Consider the following 24,244-nt stretch of genomic DNA (forward strand, 5'->3'; position numbering starts at 1 on the left):
AATCAGTTTTATCTATAATACCAAGGCCTTCAACTGCTACTTCGGCGGTCTCTCCTACACCAATGGTGATGCCTCCACCACCTATGTATTTTTCATATTTGAGGCTTAACCGACCTCAAGGACCTGTTCAACCAATCCATTCTTGCTATGTCTCATGATCAACAGATGAACATGGTCTTGAGTCTACTTCATTTGTATGAAAACCAACTGCCTGCTGATCGTATGACTCAAGAACCCATGTTGGAGAAACAAAAGAAGCTAGTAAGTTATGCATCTTTCTATCAGAAGGAGACAAAGGCCCTCCGTGAGATTATTGAGTCTCAGGGGTGAAAATAAAACAGCAAGAAGATCTTATCTTGCAGCTTACATTCAAGGACGACGAACTTAAGAATCTCAAAAATGACGAAGAAGATCCAGATGCTTCAGGTACTGGAGGAATTGAGCCTAAACAAACTCACGGCTCGGATTCTGGTGCTGGTACAAGTGCAGCTGGAGATTCGGGAAAACAGATCGTTGCTTATCATGATACTACAGCTGCTACACCCATTGAGATGATCAAGGCTGATACTGTCAACTTTGTTGACAGTAAGGGGTGGTTAGAAGCATAGTGAATGCATATGAGATTGCTGTGGGACAGTTCGTTGAAATGTCCCGAACACGAGAGCAGATTTCGATCTTGCTTGGTTTGAATGATGACGAGTTAACCGTGTTAGAGGCTGAGGATGACGTGGAGGTGGAAAATGATGAAGAGATCTTAAATTATCCGACTGTTGAGATGAGTATGGCGTTTATTTATGAGGATGAGGAAGTAGAGATCGAGGACATGACTGTTGAGGAATACCCTGATCTATTTCAACACACCAATGTTGATCAGGGTGCTCCAATATTTACTGAGGAAACGGTCAAAGCAGCAGAAGATCATCTAGAGAAGACTTCTACGGGAAAGAATGTTGTTAATACGAGATTTGATTCAAATCCCGATCCTTCTGTTGCTGACATTCAGAGTTGGTTTGCTCATCGGTATAAGAATTCTCGTAAGATTATTAAGGCATTTCGATATGTTGATCAAGAACAGAAAGTTAAAGCTGTTGCTCAAGCTCAAGCAAATCAAATGACCTCCTTCAAGGCTGTATCTAAAGTCCAAGGTGATATTATTTCATGGTTGTTTGATTCTGATTTAAATGTATGTATTATCAATGGGAGAAGGGCGTTCAGTATTATGAGAAGATTACTGACATTCTTTCGCTACCAAGATGGGACGTACGGACCTTGGCGTACCGTCCTTTTATAAACCGTGGGGGAGTTCAAGATGCAGATTGGTTTCACAAACATCTGTTGTTTGAGGTCAATCATGGGTTTAAGTTCCTTAAACCACAGGTCCCTAAACGTAAGCGTATCGATGAAATTGATCCAAGAACATGTTGGAGGATGTTGATTCTTAAGGTAAAGTCGCCAAAGACCATGAAGCGTGTGCCGGTGAAGACATTGAATCAATACATGTTATTATCTTTCAACCGCTGGTACTACGACAACAAGACTGGCGAGGCCGTTATTGTGTTCGGTACAGGCTTAAAGACCGAGCTGATAAAGATCATCGATCCGATGTGGCTCGTGAACTTGACTGTGACCTACAATGACGTGCTATTTAAAAATAAGATATTGATTGAGCACCGTGAAGACTATAACCGAGCAAAGAAATTTCAACGTGTTGTTCGTGTGTGTCATGAACAAGGTATTCACAGCTGTAGAGATTGGCAGACAAGAAGCTTCATGTAAATTAAAGACAAAGAGCTCAAAAAGAGGGGGTGTCTGTTAGTACACCGTTTTGCGTCTCGAGTCTTTGTATATGTCGTTAAGTATTTATTGTTTATTTAATGAAAAATTTATATTATTATTAAGCTAGTTTGTTAGGGAACTGTCTAGTTCGTTAAACATGTTTAACGAACTAGACCTTATGTTAAGTTATACCCTGATTCGTTAATGATGTTTAACGAATCAGGATGTAGTTCGTTAAAGTTATTTCATTTATTGTAATGTAACGAAGTGAAGACTAGTTTGTTACTGAATGTTTAACGAACTAGAACTCATCTTCTATATATAGTGGTGTGTCCACTGTTAATTTAAGTTTTGAGAATTATATTATCGAATCTCTGTCCAGATCTATTCTCTCTCTCAAGCTTCATTAACGTATTTAATATTATACATACAAATATATACAACTAATACTAATACTAATATATAACAGATAATCAATAGCATCATGAACTAGATCCGCATAATTGGTTAAGTAATCCTAGATCTGATATCGATATTAGGGTTTCACAACTAATATTAGTTGAGTCGTAAAATATGAACCTTGAAGTACCAAATCTTAATCCACACAACTCTTGGACAATTATAGAGCTCATGTAATACCACCCAAGAGTTGTTAAAATAGGTTATTCTACACACTCACTCAACGAGTAATTAACCGAATTAAGTGGTGAATATCAACAATGATTAATCACTACTGATATTCCACTTGGTCCATGGCGATTCCATGACTTAACATCAAGCTCGAAACTTGGTGGCTCATTTAAATATTCTTAATTTAATAATCAAGCTCTTACAAGAGTGACAGTTCCCCGGTTTATTGTCAAGCTCGTTACTTGGTGTTTATTTTAAGGTTCGCCAATGCTTCGCAAGACTAGCAATTTCTCAGTTTATCATCAAGCTTGGAACTTAGGATATCTTTTAAGAATGTTTTAACATACCTCATCAAGTGATAACTGCAACATAACCATTACTTATTAAAATTCAATCACATGTTTAACTATTATTATTAAACTTTAATTAAGATTCATAATAAACCAAGATAATACTATGAAAGTTGTTTAGTTGTTTAGTTCTGCCATCATAGGTTATTCTTGGTTTTCCTTGGTTGATGTACCTTCCTTTGGTTCGTCCATAACTCCTTCGATGTTTTTCATGCCCGAGTGCATGTTAATCGATGAAAGTAGCGTTCAGGTTTAAAAAGTGGTAAAACGTGGCCGGGAGTAGATGTAGAGGACATACACTACTTGGAAAATAAAAATAATATCTAATAGCAAAACTAAAACTAATATAAAGTAAGAAACTTATCCCTAGAAAGATAAAAGAAAATAAAACTAAAACTAAAAAATAAAGAAGATAGAAAATTTTTTTTTGATAAGTTTTTAAATAAATATACATTATAAACAAGGTTTAATAAATACAATACCTGGATTGTTTGTGAAAATTCACCGTGTGTCTCTTGAAACGGCGCCAAAAATTGATGTGATGTAGGGGTATATGAAAAAGGTGTTAAGTTTTTTAAAGGTTTGTTCACATAATGTGTACTTTTAAATTTATAAAAATGATTATTATCTTAACTTAACAACACAAAAATAGGTGGGGGTACCCATCGTATATGTAGTAAACTATAGGTAAGAACCAAGTATCGATCCATAGACACACCTGTATGATTTTTACTATTAAATAGTCGTATTTTTTTAACCGAAAATGCATATCATATTGGTTTTGGTTTTGATAAGTAAGTTTAATGAAATTAAAGATATAAATTAAAATACAGTATATTTGGATATATAGAAGATCAAATATAAAAGTGTATCATCTTGGTTCAAACTCCTCTTAACTTTGATTTAACAATGAATTAGTTTACGATGGTGACTAAATGTGAGAATAACACCTTATTACTAAGTCATGTTATTCCATGATAATTAATAAAAGAAACATGCATAACTTCATGATCTCCACTAAAACATCATTTTATGTAAACAAGTGGTTTGTAATAAATCTTTACACGATAACTCACTTTAAAGATGAGATAATCCCTTAAATTACAAAGTGAATTGTCCATGATACTTTAGTAAAAATAACCTTTGTATTATATATAAAATATTAATTAATATTAGTTGAGTTGTAAAGGATTAACCTTGAATTACCAAATCTTAAGTCACACAACTCTTGGACAATTATAGAAGACATGTAATAACCGCCCGAAAGTTATTAAAATAGGTTCTGTTGCACACTTACTCAACGAGTAATTAACCGGATTAAGTGGGTGAATATCAACAATCTGTTTCCAAATACGTTGTTGATGATTCACATTTAAAATGATTAATCACTACTAATATCCCACTTGGTGCATGTCAATATTAGGATTCAAGCTTTCCCCCCGACCAAGCCCTTACATGAATGGCGACTCCTCGACTTAACATCAAGCTCGAAACTTGGTGGCTCATTTAAAGATTCTTAATATAATTACCAAGCCCTTACAAGAGTGGCAGTTCCCCGGCTTATCGTCATGCTCGGTACTTGGTTTCTATTTTATAGTTTGCCAATGCTTCGCAAGACTAGCAATTTCTCGGCTTATCGTCAAGCTTGGCACTTGGGGTATCTTTTAAGAGTATTTTGGCATTCCTCATCAAGTGATAAGTGCAACATAACTACTACTTTTAAAAAACCGATCACATGTTTAACTATCATTATTATAAACCAAGATGATACTATGAAACTTTAGCCAATAATATACATATTGTTAATAATTAAAGTAATATATACAAACATGATCAGTTTGAAACAGTCTAACCAATTTGGATGACTAATCTTTGGTGCTAATGACCTCTTCCAAGAGCTTAATCTCCATAATATTCAAGGGTTAGATGGATGAGATAATTCCTTTATAAATAGTGGTGAAAAGAGGTGGTTGAAGTGGAGTAAATGAGGTTGGAAGGTGTATTGAATGAATGAGTGAACATTGAATTTATAAGCTGTCCAGGTGCCTATAACACGGCCATGGTGACTTTTTTGTCATGATACATTAAATGCTTCATCATTAATTTGTACAACATGGGTTAACACGACAGTGCTTAGCTGGACACGATCGTGGTGAATCTAAAATAGTCCAAATCTCCTATATTTTTGTCATTTTCTCTTCTACTGAAGACATGGCTGTTTTGGGAAGACATGGCTATGTTTTGCTTCATAATTTTTTATTTTGTCTTTTTCTCTTGTTCTTAATAACATGGGTGTGTTTAAGTTAACATGGCCATATTTTGGCTTCCTGATTTTAGTCTTTACTTCGTATGCTCTAGGCATGGCCATGTCTTAATTCACCATGGGGTGTGTTGAGTTCGTTTTCACCATTTATCTCCTGATTTTTCGTGTATTAACTCGTATTATTCCTTAGGGCTATATTCACATATATATAGAAATTATAAAAATTAGTGGTTATTTATTCTAATATATTTTTTGATATTATGCTTATTGTTGATATATTTTGTATAAATTCTTGTACATCAGTTGCCATCCTCACTTGTCACTACACGAACCGTATAGAATCATGCGATTGTATGCATTTAATGTTAATTAATCTAACTTACCACCAAGTCCATCCTCCATATTTAAAATCTACCCGGTTTTTTTAGCTAAAACTTCAAAACCCCATCAAGTGGATCTGCAAATTCACTTATAACACAACTAAGTCAAAATATTAACTAGGTCACAGTAAAAGACACAAAATAAGGTTTATTTGAGAAATGAAACATGTATAACTTAGACTACATAAACCATATGCACGAGGTTATCTCACATCCTTGTCTTAATCTAGAGTTTCGTAGCTTATAAAATAATGCAATTATTATATCCGAACAAATAATAATTATATGTATATTGTTTGTAGGTTGTCGTCTTACAAGAAAAACAAAAGGATATTGAGGAACTAAACACCGAAGTTCTCCTGATGACGTGGGTACCCATATCTACCCACAAGCTGGAGAAGCTTAAGAATAAATGATCAGCGAATATAACCTCATAAGCTAGGGAAGCTTAGGAATAATAAGACAACAACCATAAATTGCCAAATTGGGGAACCTCGAACCTTGACCATCAAGATTCCTAGGTTGACCAGGAATATCGTGCTACATTAATGTCAGAAAAAGTCATGACAGACCAAAAGCTGGTGACTACTATGAAGTAAAAGTAACAACAAGACAAATAAAAGCTGAGCAAAGGTTACACGGAAATGGCATGCACGCAGTCTGCATGAGCTGAAAGAAGAGCTGGCATTTTCTACTTAAGAAGCTCAAGCTTCCCCAGAGAAGCTTCCGACTGTCTATAAATGGAACATTTTACCAAAGGTATTCTTCATTCTCATTCACACTATTTTCTCTATAGTCTATCTTCATACTCCTACAATCTCTTTATCATATCATATCACTGATTCTCATGCCGAAGGTTGATTGTAGGAGGCCTCCATCCTACGGCGAGACTAACTGGTCGTGTTTTCTTTGATTCTTAGCAGGTAGGAAGATCTGGCTAGACACATACTCTTGAATTACCATACTATTTTTGTTCGCTATACTCGTTATAACAACAAATGGCGCCCACCATGGGCCCAACACTACTTAGAACAACAATTCCGGTAGTTTTTTCTACATTGTTCTCAATTATTGTTCTCTTATGGCTTAAAAGAGTAATACTAATCAAAGTATTCCTATGAACGATGATCGGCCGGAAAATAACTCCTCGCAGGAGGAAGATATCGGTTGTAGTTCGCTAGAAATGAGCAGCCCTAGTATAGGAGTGGAAAATTCTTTCCAAGGAGTGATTTTCTACTTCTGGTTGAGAAAATATATATGACGCCGGTGGGTGTTAAACGGAACTTCCTTAAGCTCTCTGAGCTGATGAACAATTATGCTTCGGAAGAGCGAGCTAAGGGGGTGAGGTTGTGGTTGAATTATAATGAAGAACCTGGGGTCACACTCTCCCCCATGCATGGTCCATCAAACAAGAGCATACTCTCTCAGTCGAGAAGATAAGCTCAAGGACCTAGTAGCTCACAGACTGGAGAATATGAGATCACAAGCTCTCCTCGGGAAATGCTAAGCCATACAGCTTCACTCATAACACCTAACGGAATGGGAGAATTCACCATGGAGCAACTTCTCCAAAGCTCACCTGCTGTGGTACCTTCCCCAACAAGTACCTCCCTGGCAGAAGCTCTAATGTCATTACCTTTGGCCAGGAGAAAGATAACCGCACCATTTGTAGAAGCTACATCCTCCAAGCCTCATGCTTACCTACAACCAAGTCTCATGTTACCTAGTATGACATACCCTCAGATGGCTGCCTTGATGATGTCTCAATATGGGAGAAGCTACCATAGAAAGATGGAGCAATGCGGAGTGTTGTCACATGTTCATGCGGACCTTGATAGGATGTGCCAGACTTTGGTTTAACTCCCTTCCGTCAAGAAGCATAGCTTCTTTTGATGACTTTTACCAAAGCTTCTTGACCAACTTCACTTAGAAAAGAAGGTGTACCAAAGACACAACTGTCCTGCATCAACCCATGAAGAGAGAAGATGAATAACTTAGAGTCCTCATGAATAGATACAAGAAAGAATGTTTGATATATAGTGGTGCTTCGAAAAATATGTGCGTGTGTGGCTACATGAATGCTATAAAGGCCAAGAAGGTAGTGAGAAGATTCCATGAAAACATTTCTCAAACCATGAAAGAAGCTTTGGAAAGAACAATAGCTTACCTTCGAGGGGAGGAAGCCTTGGATAATCAAGAAACAAAGAAACGTGGCCATGGAATCTCGAGAAGCCACTTCCCAAAAGGAAAGAAACCTCGATTCTAGCCCTACGTCGAGAAGAACCCTCAGAAGCACCACGAGCATAGAAGGTTAGATGAAAGAAGCCAATCTTCTCGACATCAAAAAGCACACGAGAAAGACAAACTGATTTTCTATGTATTAACTATTACTACTCAAGATATCCTGGCCACCGAGGAGGTTAAGCGCAAATTTCTCCCTCCTCGTCTGTTGTTCAAACTGACAAGCAAGAGGGATGCAGACAAGTTTTGTGCCTTTCACAATGATATTGGGCAACATACCAATGATTGTTTCCAATTAAAGAAGAGTATTGAAGATGCCGTTCAAAGTGGTGAGTTAGCTCACCTACTCAAGGATCGAAAAATAAGGTAAAGGGGGCAGAAAGAAGGTGTTCGGAGTGAACATGGTTCAAATCTGCAACAAGAGGTAGCGGACGCTCTCCTGGAACCAAAAGAGCATATGCTTCCCTACAATCAACCCTCACAACAAAGTCACAACTCTGGTCATTGTGGAATCTTAGCTTAATGGCTTCCTCATAGACGGATCTCACATGGACTATGGGGCAGCAACGATGGTTATCTATGAAAGATGTTTCCTAAAGCCCTCTCAGGAAGTCAAGAACCAACTCCAATAAACCAACAAAACTCTTAAAAGTTTCACATGAGGAAAGGTAGTTTCCCTTGGGAAGCACAATTTGGATGTTTAGTTTAGAGACGAAGTCCTTTCTCGAGTTGATAATCTTACCTTCACAGTGTTAGTACATAATGTCTGGTGCTTGAATCTTGTATTTTTGTATTAGAATTAGGAAGAATGTGTCAATGGGCGTATATGTACAATATCAACAAATATGTACTTATACGGCGGATATGACATATCCTCCAGTTAAGTATTATATGCTTGATATGGTATGTCTATAAATACTTCACATATCCGTCCATAGTAGGAGTGGTTCATTCTTGTGTACTGATCTTGATTTGTCATAGTCATATCCTTTGTACTGTTGATGTTTGAAGTGAATATAAAGTAGATTAGAAAGTTAAATAATCTTGTGTTCTTTATCTCATAATGTTTTCTGCACATTGTGTTACATAGTAGATTGTTTACTCGGTGTTTCGTTGCATATACGTTCAAGTACTTACAAGTATATACATAAAATATCACATGATTTGAAGATTTGTGCAAATATGTCCTTCATATCTACTTGATTTCACAATTCAACAAGTTCTCTACGTCAAAAACTTCTGATTTTCACATATTATGGATGCCTAATGTACGTGATCAATCGTACAAAACTTCAAATCAAACAAAGATCATTTGCATCATCAAAATTGCAAAAACATGATGCACAACTACTGTAGCGGATAAGTGTTCTCTTAGTGTATAAGACTTATATGTCCGGATATGTCATATACAACCGTATAAGTGGTTATCCGTTGACTAGGGAGTTAAATGGTAAGTTGTGTGAATTGAATATGAAAGAAGCTATTTCAAGAGGAGGTGCATGTTTTGTTTCCAAAGCCACTGAAAATGAGTCAAAATTGTGGCATAAGAAACTATGTCATGTGAACTTGAAGAACATGAATAGACTTGTAAAAGGTGAGCATGTCATAGGCTTACCTACAAGAGAATTCAAGTTGGAAGATCATTGTGATTCATGTCACAAGGGAAAACAACACAAATATACTCATAAGCCAAAGCTCATCAACTCAATTGATCAAGTACTTGAATTACTTCACATGGATCTCTTTGGTCCTGTGAGTGTGCCAAGTATTGGGAAGAAAAGATATTGTCTGGTGATCATTGATGACTATTCAAGATACACATGGGTTTATTTCCTAAGTACCAAGGATGAGACTGCAGAGTTGATTAAAGGTTGTGTAACAATGATTGAGAAAAAGTTGAATAAGACAGTTAAGGTAATGAGAAGTGACAATGGCACTGAGTTCAAGAATGGAGTTATGCAAGAATTATGTGAAGCAAAAGGAATACAACAACAATTCTCAGTTCCTAGAACTCCTGAACAAAATGGTGTAGCAGAAAGAAGAAACAGAACACTTATTGAAGCTGCAAGAACCATGTTGGCAGATGCTAATCTGCCTGTCACTTTTTGGGCTAAAGCTATAAATAATGCCTGCTATGTTCAGAACAGGGTACTTGTCAACAAAAGGCATAACAAAACCCCATATGAAATATTTCACAACATTAAGTTTTTCAATCCCTTTGGATGACACAAGAGACTATTTGAACAAGTTTCAAACAAAGTCCCTGGATTGTTTCTTTGTTGGATATTCTACACAATCAAAAGCATACAGAGTTTATGTGAAAGATCACTTGAGTGTTATAGAATCATCTGACATCATTTTTAATGAGAATCAATTCAATACAGTTAATGGTGCAGCATGGCTGTTTGATCATGAGAAGTTAATAAGGTCTTTCAAGATTTATCCTGAAGACTTTGATGAATCTTTCTACAAGACCAGTGAATTTGAAGAGAAAAAGAAGAAGTCATTGGACTTGGAAAAATTATGGAAGAAGGTTGCTGAAAAGGAAAAGGAATATACTTTTGTGAAGAACTCCTCATGTGATATTGGTGATCCTAATCAAGAAAACAATCACAATGTTGACCATGATTATACTGAGAACAATCAAGACAATCAAGATGTACAGGATGATCAAGTTCAGAATGAGGGTGACACAAGCAACCAAGCAAGTGGAGAAGAAGCTGTAGATGCATCTACAACAAGATTTCAAGATCTATTTCAAAGATTGAACTTAGAAAATAATGGTGCATCTAATTCAAGACAACATAATGATGAAGCACCAGAATTTCATGATGCAGAGACTGATTTGATCATTGAAGAACCAGAACTCAATGAAACAAATCTTGACACAACTATGTCTACAGATATGATTGTTCAAACTCCTTATGTGGAAAAGAATCATCCTTCTGAAAACATCATTGGTGATTTGCATGAAAGAGTTACAAGAAGTCATTCCGAAATTGCAAACATTTGTTTTTACTCTTGTTTTCTATCCCAAATAGAACCAAAGAACATAGCACAATCATTAAAAGATAATAGTTGGGTGGAAGAAATGCAAGAGGAATTGGCACAATTTAGAGATCTGCATGTGTGGGATCTTGTTGATAAGCCATTTGACAGATATGCAATTGGAACCAAATGGGTTTTTAGAAAAAAAAGGGATGAAAGGGGTTTGGTGATTAGGAATAAAGCTAGACTTGTAGCACTGGGATGTCTTCAAGAAGAAGGAATAGACTTTGAGGAAGTCTTTGCACCAGTTGCAAGACTTGAAGCTATCAGGATTTTTCTTGCATATGCTACCTCAAAGAACATTAAAGTGTTCCAGCTTGATGTTAAGTCTACATTTCTAAATGGAAAGATTGATGAAGAGTTGTATGTTTCTCAACCTTCAAGTTTTGAGGATCCAATGTATCCAAACAGGGTGTATAAGTTAAACAAAGCCCTTTATGGATTGCATCAGGCTCCTAGAGCATGGTATGATGAGCTATCAAATCATCTTCTTGAAAATGGTTTCAAAAGAGGAGCCATTGACAAGACACTCTTCTACAAAAGAAAGGGATCAGACTTGCTTCCGGTACAAGTATATGTGGATGACATCATCTTTGGTTCTACAAATGAACAAATGTGTATGGAGTTTGAAGGGGTAATAAAGTCCAAATACAGCATGAGTTTTTTGGGAGAAATGAACTTCTTTCTAGGATTGCAAGTTCAACAGAAGGCTGAGGGGATTTTCATTCATCAAAGCAAATATGTGCAGGACATCTTGAACAAGTTCAACTGTCATGAGTACAAGACTGCTTCAACTCCAATGGACACCAAAGAAAAGATGATTGCAGATGAAAAGGGGGAGCCTATAGATGAACATGAATATAGAGCCAAAATTGGATCTCTGATGTATCTGACTGCAACAAGACCATATATCATGTTAGCTGTATGTGTGTGTGCAAGATTCCAATCAAGTCCTAAAGTCTCCCACATGAATGCTGTGAAAAGAATATTAAGATATTTAAAGGGAAGACCAGACTTAGGGATTTGGTATCCAAAGAACCAAACTTTTGATCTAATTGCATATACAGACAGTGATTATGATGGCTGCAACAAGTTCAGTAAGTCAACCTCTGGAGGATGTCAATTTTTGGGTGAAAGGCTAGTGTCATGGCAATGCAACAAGAGCAGTAAGTCAACCTCTGGATCAGTAAGTCACATGTTTATGATTACTTGAATATGTTATTTATCTGATCTTCTGATGTTGTTAAGATAGGATATACACTGAATGTTAGTACAGTCTGTTTTTCTTGATAATGTTAAGAATGATTAAGATTTGATTATGTGATGCAACTGTTTATGACAAAATGTGTTTTATGTCAAAATTATGTGATTCAATGAATTTTTATAATGAATTTTGCATAAATACTTTATTTTGGTCAAAACATGAGCAAGTTGATTAATGGTGAAGAGATATGATAAAATTATTCAGTTCAAGCTTTAAAGAAGCTTAAAAGAAGGATTTTTAAAGAAAAGTCTCAAGTAGTTGTTCTTGCTGAAAACTATGTCATTTGCCCAGTTGGAAGGACATGCACTTGTGTATGTTTGGTCCTTAAATCTCTATAGATTCAAAGGATAGCCATTGACCTAAAAACTGAATGCATTTGAAGCAATTATGACTTGTTTCTTATTCCTTCACTTAAAACTATGTCAATAGCTCTGACTTTGAAAGGACATATATTCACATGTATGTTTGGTCCTGTTGACCACTTTTGGTCAAGCAGGATAGCCATTAACCTGACAATGAAGAGATTTTGGGGTGATTGAATATTAAACTGTGTATTTGGGAAATGATAGTACATTGACTGCTTAGCAAATCATATGGATTTAATAGGCTAAAAAGACCATAGTATAGTCATTAACATGTATGGTTGCTTTCCCATGATGATGTAAAATTTAAGGTGATATAAACATAATGAATATGTTGATCTTTATGTGGAGATACATAGTTGTCTTTGCATGTCTCAAGATAAGTCTCTCCGAATGATAGGCAGAAAAGTGATTATCCAGTCATACACGAGCCTGTTGTTATTTGGTCAACCAAAAATGAAACATCTTTAAATATGACAAGGAACAAACTTTAAGAAAATTTGAGAAAATATCAAAAACAAGAAGAAGAATGAATAAATCAACCAAAAGTTGATAAGTTTTTTAAATATTTTATCAAACAAGAGGGTTACAACAAGAACTACAAAGATGTTGGCAAATTCTGTCTCATCTTGAATGAAAGGCATGTGGTTAACTGTAGGTCCAACGTTCAACCTCTATATATGTTTGAATCTAAAAAAATTACAAAAATACAATAAGTTCTGTCATATAAAAACTATTTTTGACCAACTACAGGAGGTTGTAGTCAAATTGGGGTGATCTGGGGAAAGCCAAATAAGCTTTGAGAAGAGATATGAGGCATCATAGCACAGTGTTGACCATTAATGCATTTATGCTTTAAATGAACCTAAATCATATCACCAAAGAGATGAAATTCATGCTAAGTTTATACCTGTTGTTAACCTATCTATGTTGTCATAATAATGCTGAGAATGAAGTATTGAGAAAGCTACTTAGTCAATATGATCCCATTCTTGAGATCTTTTCAGAAAATGGAAGAAACTGTTTTGAAGAGAAATATAACTGAAATTTGATCTCTAAATGAACCATTTGCTCTTAAACTATGATCTGAAAAGAAAAATATATTTTGACAAAGTGGTTTAAGTCAAAAAGTGTTGCATTTTGCCTAAAATAGGTTGAATATGTAAGTTCGGGCAAGGTTTGATGTCTTATAACCTTCTCGGGCACAAACTGTTTGAATATGTATTTCGGGTAAGGTTTAATGATTTACAACTTTTCCGGGTACAAAACAGTTGATTATGTGTGAATATGTTGTTTCGGGTAAGGTTTGATATTTTTCAACCTTTCCGAGTAAGATTAGTCATTTTTGACTAACTTTATGATTTTCGTGCATGCTTTGAAGTGTTTACACTTTTCAGGTAGAGTACACTATTGTACTCATTTCCCGAGCAAGCTTGAAGTCTTGAGATGATTATATGTTGTTATAGCTAGCTTTTAACAAGAAATTCATGTTTCGGGAAAGCTATGAATGTTATATGCTGATTGCTATTCCAAGCAAACTTTGTGAACTTGAGTTAGTACACCGAGTAAGCTTTGTAATTTGTGTGAATATGTTATTACTATTCAAGTTTGTCATTTTTTCGGGTATGGTTTGACATGTTGAAATCCCTCGGGTAAGGGCATATCTGATGATTGAATGTGTTTATCCTAGCAAGCTTAGTGCTAACATAGGATTTTCGGGCAAGCTCTTTGAAATTTTAGACTATAGCACACTTAATTGTTTATGTGTTTTAATTTCATTCCGAGCATGCTCTGTGATATGTGTGTTTATGATTTCTTTGAAATTACAAGCATTTTCAGGCAAACTTTGTTTTCCGGGCACACTTTATATTTCGGGTACACTTTTGTTCCCTCAATATAGCACACTTAATTGTTTATGTGTTTTAATTTCATTCCGAGCATGCTCTGTGATATGTGTGTTTATGATTTCTTTGAAATTACAAGCATTTTCAGGCAAACTTTGTTTTCCGGGCACACTTTATATTTCGGGTACACTTTTGTTCCCTCAATATACTTGGTAATTTCAAAACTTAACTTTCCTAGTACACTGTCTGCTAGAATTCCTTTTCCGGGCACACTTTGTACTATATGAAGGTTATTCGGGTATACTTTGAATTAGAGAGGTGTTCGGGCACACTATTCTCTTGAATGGTTGCTCGGGCACATTATGTTTTCAAGCATACTTGAATGAATGTGTTACTTGATTGAATATGGTATTTAATATGATAAAATTGATTATGTTTTTTATTAGGGTTTATGCTAGATAAGTTTTAATTTGAAATTGAGAAATCTATATGGGTGTCTTAATTGATTCCTAGTAAGGATGTTTATTTGATGATTATACTTGATTATTTGCCTTGTGATTAATTTCTCAAGAAATCTAGTATTTTGGGTAAGCTTTCTTCATTATGACTTAACTTTAAATTAATTTGCTTGATCGAGCAAGGTATATAAATAGAAGAATTCGAGCAAACTTTGTATATTAAAAAAAAAATGAAAATTTTCCAAGCAAAGTTTGACCGGGTAAGGTTTGTAAGTGGAAGTATACCGAGTAGACTTTGGATATATTAATCTTTCGAGTAAGGTCTTATGAACTTAAATGAAATTAAATGTTTTTAATATATCAAGTGGATAATGTTACTGGTTGACAACTAATAATTCACAAAAAGACAAAGAGCATTTAAAACCCACTTTCAAAAGGTATATAAGAGGGAGTTAGGCAAATTTTTCAACATTATTTCCCTCTCTTCCTCTTTCACTGCAAATCCTTACTCCCAAAGAAACCTAAACCGACTTATCACATTCTATTATTCCAAACCCTAACTTTTATCAGGCCTCAAATTCCGACTCGGTAAGCATTAATAATGTGTTTTCCCATCACGATTAGACTATAATGGGATTTGATTATTTTCTTGATTACTAATACTCTGTTTATGTGCTTAGGTTATTAATTTGTCAAAGAACAGGTTCATAAAGATTTCTTTCTTTCTTCTTCATTTTTATAACTTGAAATTATCTAAAGTACTGAACTTTATGATAATTTCACTTTGAATATGTTTGTTTATGTGTTTCAGATATGGCAGAAGAAGAACAACCAAAGTATTTCTTTGAAAAGAAACATAATATGTGTGCACTTCTGCAAGTCACACCTGACAATGAGCCTGTGGCACCAATGATCAGATGGATGGCTCGATCAAATGTCAACTTTGCTCTTACTGAAAATCCTGTCATCTACAGAAATCACTCACTTGATTTCTGGAGATCAGCAGAACTTGTAGAAGACATCAATGGGAAAAGAATTGAAGCATCCGTTGCTGGTCAGGAAATACATGTGACCAAAGGGATGATTAGAAGTTGTTTGAGGTTAAATGATGATGATCATAACCATATAGACTTCACAACTGCACACCTGATGAGAATATTTGAAGAAACAATGGGTTATCAAGGAATTGTGCATAATGGACAGTTTCAAAAGGGAATGTTTCCTATGATGTACAGATTCCTCATTCATCATGTGATACAAGGGTTTCCTCCTAGAAAAGGATCATGGACTTTGATGAGTCATGATCTAGCAAATGCCACTGTAGGGATTATGTATGATCTGCCGTTTAATTTTTCAAATATGATCTTTAATGGTCTGGTATCAAACTTGAACAAGGCTGAGAAGGATAGATTTCTGTAGAATCCAAGGTTCTTACTGATAATATTCAACAGAGAATTGCAAGATCTACCAACCATTGGTATCACCCACCTACTCCAAAACCCTGACACTTACAAAAGAATTAAGAATCCAGGGGTGGCTAACCGATTCAATACTAATGTACCATTTGAGATTCTGCCATGGCTTCTAGACCATGACTTGGCTGTAATGCCTGTGCCTGAGTTAAGCTCAGAGGAGGAAGGAGGAGATGATGATGAGAGTAATAATGATGGAAGTTCTGATGATGAAAATGATGGAGATGATGGAGATAAAGGAGAAGCTGGGATAGCTATGATTGAACAACATATTCCTACACCACCACAGTCACCACCACAAACTCCACCACATCAAATTACTCACACACCACCTCAAACCCTACATTTGAGCCAACCTGAAACCTCTACACATCAATCACCACCACCACAGACACCACTAACGCATAGCCCAATTCAAACATATCCAATCATTTCTATCCCACCTCACACATAATCACCACCACCATCTAGATTTCAAACCTACACAATAACCCAAGAACAGCCTGATTTTGAACCTTTTTCTACATAACCACCTACAAGTTCACATGTTGATACCTTTCAGAGAAACCTGGACCTGATGTTAGAGAATGTTGATTTGAAAAGAAGAGTTCAGGAGGTTACAGATGAAAATGTTGTGTTTAGAAAGAGAAATGAAGAGGTAACTGATGAGAATGTGATATTGTTACAAAGATTGGTAGAAGCTAACTTGAAGATTCAAACCCTGGAGTAGGAGGTTGAGAAGACCTCAGCTGCCCCAAAACAGGGGGAGAATGTATCTGTACCAATTATAACTGAAGTGAATATGGGTGAAGTTGTAAGTGTTGCAGAAACTACTGATGCTTTAAAGCTGATCATGAATGAATATGATGATGGTAATGAGAGCAGTGATGAAAGAAGAACAGAAAATGTTGATTATGAAGGTGACAAGTCTGAGAGTGCAGAACAGAGATATGATTATGACTTTGTTATATGGAGAGATGATGATGAGGTGGAAGTAAGAGGAGAAGAGGCCAATGATGCTGAAATTGAAAACCTAAATGATGAAGAGGGTATGGCCACTGAAGAGTTGACTGATGTTGTGGATGAAGAGTTAACTGTAGAAAACATAAATGAAAATGCTGCTACTGAGGAACTTATAAACACTGAACCAGAAGCTGATCAAGAAGTTAGTTCCAAAAGGGTAGAGCATGACTTAGAACTGGAAGCACTTCACGAAGAAATTGATAATTTCCCTCCAACAAGTCCTCCTGAAACTGAAGAAGAATTAAAGAAGACGATGGATAAGGGATAGGGAATATTGACAGAAGAAGAGCCTCTTAAGGCATATCCTGAAAACGATGTTTTATTTAGAGATGATGCTGCTGCTGCCTTAAAAGAACAAGAAAGAATTATCAAAGAGTCAATGGAAAGGGAGAAAATAGCCCAATCCTTAACTCATGAAGAAATGCCAGAGCAGGAGATCTTGATCAATGAAGCCAACATAGCAAAAGAAATACTTGATGATGTGGCTGATCAAGAGGTGATAGAGGAGTTGATTAAGATGAATAGAGCCGAGGAAGTTGATAATTCCTTAGCTATGGTGGTTAGCATGTTTCATCCCCAAAGTCATACAACTGAAACTGTTGAACCAACCAATTTGAATACGGGCCTGATTCCTGAAGAGGAAATTGGTGAGTCAATTGCCTCTATGGCTGCCAAGAAATGGGTTGAACATGTGAGAGAGGATCTGAGGAAGAACCTTGCTGACAGCTGGTCAGAAAGGGTGAAAGTACCTGAAACTCAAAAACAAGAAACTCTTCAACAAAAGAGAGAGAAACTTTCTAAACTTCATGAAGAATTTTCTGAGAAAGTCAACAGATTTGCCAAGATATATCAGAGAAGAAAAAGTGCAGCTGAACAAATTGAACAAGAAAAGACTGCTAAGAGGGGCAAGTGGGATGAGAAAAATAAGTATTTTGTTGAGACCCCTGATGATGAAGCAAGTCCCATAAGGGCAACACCTTTGTAAACTCTAAGACCTAATGAACATGTGCAAGGTGTCCCTGATGTACCAACTATAGATGAACCACATCATCCAGCTCCTGATGAACCAAAGATAGATGCCATGAATGAGCTGACTGAAGAAGAGGATGACTCTGATGACTCTGATGATGACAATGATGATAACCCTGAGAATGATAAAGGGAAAGTTGGTACAGCTACTAATGTTATGTCCCCACAAGTTGAAATGACTGATGTACACAGGGCAAACATTGAGCTGAGTATGTTGGAAGCCAAAAGGCTTATGGAACAAAAGAGTAGAGATGCCAAGAAATAAAGAGATTATCTAAGAAGGCACAACTACTCTGAAAAATATTTGTCTCATTTTACATTTAATCAACTCCAAAATCTCTATAACAGTGAAAGAGAAGAAGTGATTAAGAAAGCTGTAAGGGAAAATGAAGAACTTGAAAAGATGGAGGAATTGAAGAAAAAGTTTGGAGGCATGTGTGGTTTTTTATTGGAAAGGGGGATGAAGCCTGAAATTGTAGAAAATTTATCCAGAGAATCAGTGGTGGACCAATATAACAGGCTGAAAAGAAAAGAAAAATCAAAAAGGGTCCAAGCTGAAAGCTCTAAGCAGGCTGAAGCAACTGATGAACCCCCAGCTAAGAAAAGAAGAATTCAGACTATAAGGGAGAAAGAAAAAGAACAAGTCAAATATGTTGAAATCCCTATTACTCAAGAAGATGTGAAACCTGAGCCTGAAGATGAACCATTTCTGCCTTGGGAAAATAAAGAAATAATAAACATCCTGAGAAACATAATGATAAATAAGAGAGGAATGACTGAAGCAGACTTCAATGTCTTGGAGAAAGAGGATTTAAAGACTCTTTTCTACCTTCAAAAGTCTGAGTGGGAAAAAGAATTAAGAGAATGAGAGAACCCAAGATACTACGCTGATGGTAGGTTTGTACCTACTGGATTGGCAAGAACTCTTGGAATGGTAAAGATGTTAAGAGAACTTGAAGCAGCAGGACATGATATTGTTGAATTAGCTAACCTTCCTACTGAGATGGTGGAAGCTGTTTATGTAAAAGTCTTCAACTTGGGACCTCAAAAGCCCAAGAAGTCCATTCCTTTTAGACCTCCAATTCACAGAAGATTTCTAAGAGATGGAAGAGGTTAAGGAGGAAGAGGTGAATCAAGCAGTTCAGGACAACAAAGAACAAGACCACAATCTGATGTGGATCTACCAAGAGAGCTGTACTATGATTCTGTCACTGATTCCCTCAAGGTGATTATGGAGAGCAGATTATTAAGAGAGATTGTGGTCAGAAGTGACTTCCGTGAGTTTAATGAAGAACAGTTGAAAAGGATGGCCACACTCCATTTGAATGACTACAGAAACAGGAACAGATCTGCAGGTAGACAAATGAATGATCTATCAAAGTACCTGCATGAAGAAGCTGATAAAGGATTCCAATTCTTAAAAGAAAAGAGGAGCTGGAGATTAATTCAGTCTCACAAATCAAGAAGGATTTCGAAGTTGAGAAGAATGGACATAGCCGAGATAGACTATCAAATGAATGTCCGAGATCAGAATCCATTATCCCACATGAATGCTTGCATAAGTATGAAAAGAAGGATGAGACGCCCCAACTACACAGTACATAAGAATGGCATCATAGCTGAAATTGAGTATAAAGAAAAGGATGATCATTACATACTGACAAAACTCAGATGGAAAGATATTGGGGATCATCAAGGAAGATGAAGATTTGACATATCTTCATAGTGAAGATCTCATGGATATAAGGGACTTGGCTTTACCAGAAAGTCACATTCATTACCAAGCCCTTAACATCTTCAAAATGAAAGCTGCTTCAGAGCTAATCAAAAGCCGTTCATGATGCAAGAAGAAGATAAGATTAATAGAATAGGCTTTGTTTTGTAATGTCTTCGAACAACTTTCTGATTATGTAATTTTGCTTATGTTATTTGAATATGTAATTTTGATGTTTGATTTGGTGTGTATTTTTGCTGAGTGTAAGTAACCATAGAAATGTTTTGGGTCAGCTGAGGTGTTCCAATCTAGGGGGAGATTGTTGGGTCAAGAAATTGACCTAAGGGGGAGACTGTTGAGTCAAAGATTTGACCTAAATGAAGTACATGGAAGATTGGAATCTTCTCAACCTCCTCTTTATTCGCTAAGTAATGGATCCGAGCACACCTTAGACATCCGAGCAAGCTTTTACTTAGCCGGGTACGATATTTTGCATACCGGGCAAGGTTTACTTCAAGTAGTCTTCTTAAGTGGATATCCGAGCAGGGTTTGCAAATTAGTGTATTGCCGGGTAAGGTACACTAGTTTATGTAAATCCGGCAAGGTTCACTTTATCAAGCAAGTCTGTTCTTCAGAACCAAGTATTTTACTCTTCCGAGTAAGGTTTGGTTAACCAAGTCCAAGAAGCCAAGAAATTGGAAGACCGGGCAAGGTATTCATTAATAAGTATGGTCCAAGTATGCTTGATGATCTCAAGGAATATCTCTAAGTAATATCGGGCAAGGTTCAGCTCAAGCAAGGAACAGTACTCCCGAGTACACTTTGCTAATAAGTTATTTTATAGCAAAGAGCTGAAATGGATCATTGAAGAACAAGGTTGCTCGTAAGGAGTTGTCGGGCAAAGTCTGGCAATGTCAAGTAGACTGAAGTTTACTCGGTGACTATTTTACTTGGTAAAATACTTTTCAAGTAAAGTCTACTCGGAAACTGATCACGAGCACACTTCTATGTTACCAAGTTATGAAGGATGGCCGAGCATACTCGGAAAGACAAGATTGGTGCAAAGCCTACCCGGAAGACTTGTTTTACACTTAGTTTATTTTGAATATGTAATTTGAATATGTATGATTGTATTTAGGGTTTCTAGAAGGAATGACAGCTGTCCTAGGTTGGCAGGCCTATAAATAGAATGTTTACGGCACGCCGCCAAGGGGACGGACAAGGTAGAGAGAGAGATAAGCCTTTACACTTTTCGGATAAGAAAGAATATTTCTTGAAAGTGACAGCTTTCCTAGGATTCCTAGAAAACCCTAAATCGATTAATCATTTGTATGATTTATATTATATGTATGGAAATCTTTTGAGTGAATCATGTGTGTGCTTTCTACCTTTGATTATTCTTTAAGACCGTATGTTTTTTATTGATTCCGCCTTTAACAAACGGATATCTTTCTAAATATAGCAACCCGTCATTAACTCTCTTGTCAACACATTAATCTGTGTGAGTTATGACATGATTGATTAAGATCCATCTGAAGTTAAGGGTCTTGACAAGTGGTATCAGAGCGGGGTTACCGAATCGTTCAGACTAACCGCTGAACTGATTCATTTCGCTCTTGAATCCACCATGGACGTTAAACGATGAAGTTCGTTGAAATTATTTTTTGGGGGTTTTAAAATTATTTGATGATTCAGAGAAAAGTATATGTATTGATGTTTGGGTTGATGACTCGTTTGGAGATCCAACATCAATTTCATGTTTATTTGGTCAGAACGGTCCAGATCTGATGTAACAGTGTTATTTGGCTCGTTTTGGGGCGACTCTGTTCATCTGATGTTTTCCAGATCTGAAAAGGTTGATTATGATATGAAGATAGGTTTCTTTGATTTCGAGATGACTTGGATGGTGCTACAATGATTTATTTCAGATTACGAAACTTGTTTCTGGATCTGAAGAATTAGGGTTTTGTGTGCTCGTGCTGCACAAACAGTAGATGTGTGTTGAAAAATATTGCTGATGGTACAAACTGATAAGGAGAATGTACAAGTCAAGAATGAACAAGTACTAAAGGCAATTTCATCATTGTTTGTTGCAGCAAATGCAAAGTGAATATTCGAGCAGGTTCTGCAAGGGCAAATCAGTGACTGATGACGCAGAAATGAAGTTTTGATGTCTCGAGCACACTATGAACAAATAAGATTCGACCCGAGTATGAAAAATGACTAAGTGTTGCTTCGAGCACAGGAGGTGTTTTGTCCAAGCACATCTTTGTTTGGCTCGAGCACAGGTTATTTCGAGCACATCTTATATCGATCACATCAAATTCGAGCACACTTTGGGAAACCCAGAGCATATCCTTTGTCTTCTCAAGAAAAGTATCTTCTTTATGTCGCGAGCACACTTTGTTATTTATCCGAGCAGACTCTTTTTTCCGAACATACTTTGTTTTGTCTTGAACAATTATGCTTGTGAAGAGAAAACTCAAGTTTGTGTCGAGCACACCCTTGCTCCCGAACACACTTTTGCTCCCGAGCATGCTTGGCGTTAAGTGAATAAAATGAAAAATCACAAGTATTCCCGAGCACACTCTATGCTCAGTGAAAAATTGAAAAATCACAAGTGTTTTGCTTTCGAGTACACTTTGCTTCCGAGCACACTTTGTTTTCCGGGTACACTTTGTGCTAGGAAAGTGCTTCCGAGTACACTTTGTGCATGGAAATGAATCAGAGTATGATTTGTGCTTGGAAATGAAACCAAGCATACTTTGTGCTAGGAAAGTGCTCCCAAGCACCTTGTGTGCTAGCAAACAGAGTTTGTGAAACATTTCAAAGTTTAGAAGAAAATTTTGAGATTTTTGGTACCGTTGACCGTTTGACCAAGCTGTTCTCTATGGAAGATATATACCGGGGTATTTTGGTAATTTTTCTCCAATCATCAACAAGCTTATGGAATTCAAACCTCATCCAATTTCACGACTTCATCAAAAGCTTTAAAAGAACAAGTGTTGACCAAGCTTAAGGATTTAATCACATTAAGTGTCAACCAACTTTTGAATATGTTTATTTGAGATTTTTACAATCTTGATGAGGATGATCAAGATTGTTTCACCCAAACTTGATTTGAAGACACGTTTATTAAAGACAATTGCAACGAAATTGGGGGAGTAAAATCTTTGAATTTCATTGCAAATGGTTAGCTTCAAATCAAGTAAAAGACTCAAGATAAGGAAAAGATGATCAAGATCAATAATCCAAGGTTTGTCAAAGATGTTTCATCATTTGTAAGTTTTCAGATTTCCTAGTACGGATAAGAAGATAGAGTCATCTTAAGCAACAATGTTGAAAGGATGATCAGTATAGTTTAACCTCCTATGAAATAGTCACTTGAACAGTCAAGAACGGGTTATGGTTGACTTGAATGCTATATTGATTCAGGGAATGGTTTGAAGATGAGTTACAAGAGAAGAAAAAGATTTGAAGAATGGAAGATTATTTGATGATCACATAGAGTTTATTTCTTTTTGTGATGACCTTGTTACTTGAAGTTGATCTTTGAAGTTCAAAGCCTCGTTCATATGCCCATACAACTATATCCAAAAGTGGTATAAAGAGTGATAATTCGAAATGAACAATGGGAGAAGCTTAGCGTGAGGGCGAGAATTTCAATGAAAGACAACGAGTTATGAGGTGATCATGGAAGAAATTAGATGGCATCGGTCTAAGGGGGAGATTGTTGGGACTTATATTTTAGACCGACGCATCGAATTAATCTTTGGGTGAAAGATATATTATTTGGTCTCAACCAAGGGTGGATGGCATGAAGACCAAGTCATGCTAGACTAGTATAAATAGATGTTTTTATTCATTTGTCTTGTATGAGTGACTGTATTGTGTATGTGTGAGATTTAGGGTTTTATCCCTTTGAGAGAGTCTCCGCCTCCAGGATGAGCTCTCCTGGTGGCGGCTGATATTTCTTAATCGATTGTATGTATGAATGTATGTATGAGTGTTTCATCTTAATGAGAATCATTCGGCTAATATTTCATACTACCTTTTTTATCTTTTGTGTTTTGATTACAATTGTTCATCCTACTTTATTGTTGATTGGTAATCAAATCAGGCTCTCTCCCAATACACCTCATCCGTCCAGACATCATTCAAGAGTGAATACGAGTGAGATTCGATCATAACCCTAGTTCCGAGCTCCACACTGTTGTTTAATACCGACTATTTTCACGCTTCCGCACCGGGGCTCGGTTCTCACAAGTTATCCGTTGACCAGGGAGTTATTTGTTGACCAGGGTTATTTGTTGACTAAATTGTTATCCGTTAATATACAGTTATCCGTTCATTATAAAGTTATCCATTGACTGAACATATATGTGTTGAT

This window comes from Bidens hawaiensis, unplaced genomic scaffold (genome assembly GCF_021521415.1).
Source record: "Bidens hawaiensis isolate Kalapana, Puna unplaced genomic scaffold, B.hawaiensis_p1.1 tig00010668_1, whole genome shotgun sequence".
Taxonomy (NCBI): Eukaryota; Viridiplantae; Streptophyta; class Magnoliopsida; order Asterales; family Asteraceae; genus Bidens; species Bidens hawaiensis.